Source organism: Stigmatopora argus, chromosome 15, assembly GCF_051989625.1.
Source record: "Stigmatopora argus isolate UIUO_Sarg chromosome 15, RoL_Sarg_1.0, whole genome shotgun sequence".
NCBI lineage: Eukaryota > Metazoa > Chordata > Actinopteri > Syngnathiformes > Syngnathidae > Stigmatopora > Stigmatopora argus.
The window spans coordinates 16,294,004-16,298,669 of NC_135401.1; the positions used below are offsets into that span (position 1 = coordinate 16,294,004).

The 4,666-nt window shown below is 42.1% G+C and overlaps 1 long non-coding RNA gene across 1 annotated transcript; it reads right to left on the reverse strand.

The window, feature by feature from the left end:
- Positions 1–3,625: 3,625 nt before the first annotated feature.
- On the reverse strand, positions 3,626–4,324 carry LOC144089410 (uncharacterized). Its single transcript, XR_013305063.1, has 2 exons — positions 4,107–4,324; positions 3,626–4,020 (listed from the first exon to the last, which is right to left on the reverse strand). It is a non-coding gene; the product is annotated as an uncharacterized LOC144089410 (long non-coding RNA).
- Positions 4,325–4,666: the final 342 nt, after the last annotated feature.

Genomic DNA, 4,666 nt, shown 5'->3' on the forward strand with positions numbered 1-4,666 from the left:
AGACTGCACCGTTCCAAACGGTATTTCCCTTATTATATTGCTGCCTTGGGCCGCGCCGTTCCAAACGATATTTCCCTTGTTATATCGCTGCCTTAGGTCGCAGCGTTCAAAACGGTATTTCCCTTGTTATATCGCTGCCTTAGGCCACACCTAAAGTATTTTTACGGTATTTTAGCGTTTACTGTTTTAACATCTGACTCCAAGGTCACATTTCATTTCAAAGGCTCCTTATAAATTTGTAAATTTCTACACGCAACAAAGCTCAAAACAAAATCACATTTAAAAAGATAAATCTCTTCTTACCTTATCAATTGTGGCGGCACAATTTCACCCAAGAGCTCAGTCTGTATGGAATGGATGTCACTTCGCCCTTTCAGGTTTGGGGTCACGAATTGAAGAGTGAAAGTCCGTTGATTGTTCACTCACGTGTTCGTCCAGCGCTGTATTGTAACTTGTCCCCTGACCTGAAGGTGGTGTTACGGGTTTTTGGTAGGGAAAACCCGGATACGTTTATTAAACGTGACAGTGTCCTTACAGTTCAAAAAGTTGTCAAATGGTGCGGGAAAAACAGTCCTGCAGCTAAGAAAGGGCATCTTCAGGCCATGTTTTTGTTATCTTTATTTGTGGCCTTGTTAGCCTCCAGAGTGGGGCGCATGAGGGAGTGAGGGACAGGCAGAGATGGTCGGATCCAGCAAGGTGGGGGAGGGGTGTGGCTCTATAAGCATGTTTGATGTTAGAATAAACATGGTCTAGAGTTTTATCTCCTCTAGTGTGACACTTCATGTACTGGATAAACTTAGGCAGAACAGTCTTTAAACATGCTTTGTTGAAGTCACTGTTGACAATAAGAACTCCATCGGGGTGGTCAAGCTGCTGTTTGTTTACAGTCACTAGCAGGAGGCTAAGTGACGTGCTAACTTTAGCATCCGGTGGGATGTAAACAGCCATTACAATGACTATCGTTAGGTCCCTAGGTAGATAGAAGGGCCTGCACCGAACTGCCAAGAGCTCTAAATCAGGGGAACCACGGGTGTTAATGATCCTACTGTTGCAGCACCAGTCGTGCCATGACAGACTACTCCCACCAATGATGGACCACAGGCCATCGTTGTCGGCGTGAACGCCAACAACGACCTGCCTGTCATCCGCCCACCAGCTCCCTTGAGCTCATCGCTGCTTCCGCCTTCCTATAGGGATAAATGTTTTTGTTTTGAATGATCAAATCTGCTGGGTCAAAAATATACATACAGCAGCGCTAATATTTGGTAACATGTCCATTGGCCATTGTCACTTCAATTAGGCGCTTTTGGTAGCCATCCACAAGCTTCTGGCAAGCTTCTGGCTGAATCTTTGACCACTCCTTTTAACAGAATTGGTGCAGTTCAGTTAAATTTGATGGCTTTCTGACATGGACTTGTTTCTTCAGCATTGTCCACAAGTTCTCAATGGGGTTTAATCAGGACTTTGGGAAGGCCATTCGAAAACCTAAATTCTAGCCTGATTTAGCCATTCCATTACCACTTTTGAGTGTGCGGTCGTTTGGTCGCGGTCTTTTGGTCGCCCGGACGTTTGTCCGCCCGAACTTTTAGTCGCCCGGACTTTTGGTCGCCGGTCTTTTGGTCGTGGTTTGGTCGCCCAAATGATGACAGAGAGAGAGGGAGAGTTTAGAGTTTAATATCTAACACATCGGCTGCTGCCATCTACTGACAATTTATTAAAAAGAAGACAAAGCAAATTCACAGATGGTGTTTTTATTGAAGCAGTAAAACTTACAAATTCTAGCAACCTTCATTCTCTCTGGGAGAAATAAGAGCACCAATTCAACACATCGGCTGCTGCCATCGACTGTCATAGGCGTCCAATGAACCTTCATTCTCTCTGGGAGAAATAAGAGCACTCATTTAACACATCGGCTGCTGCCATCGACTGTCATAGGCGTCCAATGAACCTTTATTCTCTCTGGGAGAACTTGCAATGTTGAAATACTTTAGATGGTCATTTTTATCAAACAGTCCATCAGTTAGAGGTTGGCACCGCGCATTTCAACATAGAATGTCAGTCTCCCATCCGAATTTATGTCGTCTCATAAACAAACTCCAATTAGAGCAGAAGGAATGGGAATTAACGATACAACAATGAAGGTTCATTGGACACCTATGGCAGTCGATGGCAGCAGCCGATGTGTTAAATGAGTGCTCTTATTTCTCCCAGAGAGTAAGAAGGTTGCTAGAATTTGTAAGTTTTACTGCTTCAATACAAACACCAATTGTGAATTTGCTTTGTCTTCTTTTTAATAAATTGACAGTTTAATAAATTGACAGTAGATGGCAGCAGCCGATGTGTTAGATATTAAACTCTAAACTCTCCCTCTCTCTCGGTCATCATTTGGGCGACCAAACCACGACCAAAAGACCGGCGACCAAACGTCCGGGCGACCAAAAGATCGCGACCAAAAGACCGGAGACCAATCGACCGTGTACCCCACTTTTGATGTGTGTTTGGGGTCATTGTCCTGTTGGAACACCCATCGGGCTGATGACTTTAGGTTATCTTGAAGAATTTGAAGGTAATCCTCCTTCTTCATTATCCCATTTACTCTCTGTAAAGCACCAGTTCCATGGGCAAGAAAACAGCCCCACAGCATAATATTACCACCATCGTGCTTGACGGTAGGCATGCTGTACTTGGGGTTAAAGGTTAAAGGGTTAAAGGTGAGGACCTTTTCTCCTCCAAACATATTGCTGGGCATTGTGGCCAAACAGCTCGATTTTTGTTTCGTCTGACAGCAGAATTTTCCTTCAGAAGGTCTTATCTTTGTCCATGTGATCAGCAGCAAACTTCAGTCGAGCGTTAAGGTGACGCTTTTGGAGCAACGGCTTCCTTCTTGCACGGCAGCCTCAGTCCATGGAGATGCAAAACACGCATGACTGTGGACACTTACACCTGTGTTCCAGCAGCTTCTAATTCTTGGCAGATCTGCTTTTTGGTGATTCTTGATTGAATCTTCACCCTCCTGACCAATTTTCTCTCAGCAGCAGGTGATAGCTTGCGTTTTCTTCCTGATCGTGGCAGTGACAAAACAGTGCCATGCACTTTATACTTACAAACAATTGTTTGCACTGTTGCTCTTGGTACCTGCAGCTGCTTTGAAATGGCTAAAAGTGACTTTCCTGACTTGTTCAAGTCAAGGATTCGCTTTTTTAGATCCATACTGAGCTCCTTTGACTTTCCCATTGTAGCGTTTGTGGGTGTTTGCATCCAATGAGCCCTATTTAAATGGTCTCAGAGAAGTCACCAGCTGTAATCACTCATAATCACTCACAAGAAGTTAAGAGGTCACCAAAATTGCTAATTCGTGTTGCTGTATGTATATTTTTGACCCCACCAGATTTGATCACTTTTTCAGTTAACCCATAATAAAGTCGCCTAAAGAATAACTGTGTGAATTTTCATGAAAATCAGTTTAGCGGTTTCAGAGTCCTTAGGGATCAAACATACTCACTCACTCACACACACACACGCACACACACACAGACAAAGATGCATTTATATAAGAATTTAGGGACAGGACAGTGAATTATAACATGCTTGTTTCATTGGTAAGCAAAATACTTTTGAAAGATGCTTTCACACACAAATTTGGATCTTTTAATCATCACCACGAAATATCAGTTATGATATTGGTCAATCGGCTTATGCTCAAAATAGAAAAAAAATCTGATCTTCAGGTTGACTTCATTACATCAAATGCAAGTCTGAAAACATGTCCCCTGAATCATTGCATTTCTTTTCACAAATACAAGATATTATCCACTGCATCTTCCATGTTTTTTTGGAGCCTCCTGGACAGTTAAAGTTGACTGTGATCATTATTGACTTCTTAGGGGAACAGCAGCGGTTGTTGGTACAGGATCCACAGAATGTGGGTTTGAACCTCTTAGTACTTGTACAGCCTGAAAGCACAAGTTTTTCTCCCTTTTTTGCCTGAAATTGTAGTTGACATGATTTTCCTTTGGACACCTAAGAATTACATTTCCAAGTCAATGTATGAATCATAATTGAATTGCATTAACATTCTGATACTTGACGATTTTCCTGTAACCTACCTGAATACCATTGATTCTTTTCTTTTCACATGGGCGGAGCAGACATAGACGCGTGTCCTTCCTCATCTCACACTTGTCGTTGTCATTGTTGACACGCTCAGAGATTCCCAGTCCACAAGACTTGGAACAGGGGCTCCAGAATGTAGTTTGGATCAAACAGTTATTTTTCCAGGCCAAAAGCGGATCCCTGTAAGCTTTAGTAATAGATTGATAAGTAATAGTTTATCTTCAATTGTTTACATATATATATATATATATATATATATATATATATATATATATATATATATATATATTTATATATATCAGTGGCGGTCGGTGCATTTTCTCGTAATGCCTTCAACGTATAAATCCAACCCTCAAAAACTATTGTATGGCTATAAAACCTCTACTGCAGCTAGAGCTGCGACACATAAAAAATAATCAATAAATCAATGCACAAAAATGGGGTAAAATCCACTTCCTAGCAGCAGTTCATGATTAAATACAATTACTGGAGCTTTTCAGACATTAAAACCAGGCCAGGGGGGGGGGGGGGCGATTTTCCCGGGAAAAGACAG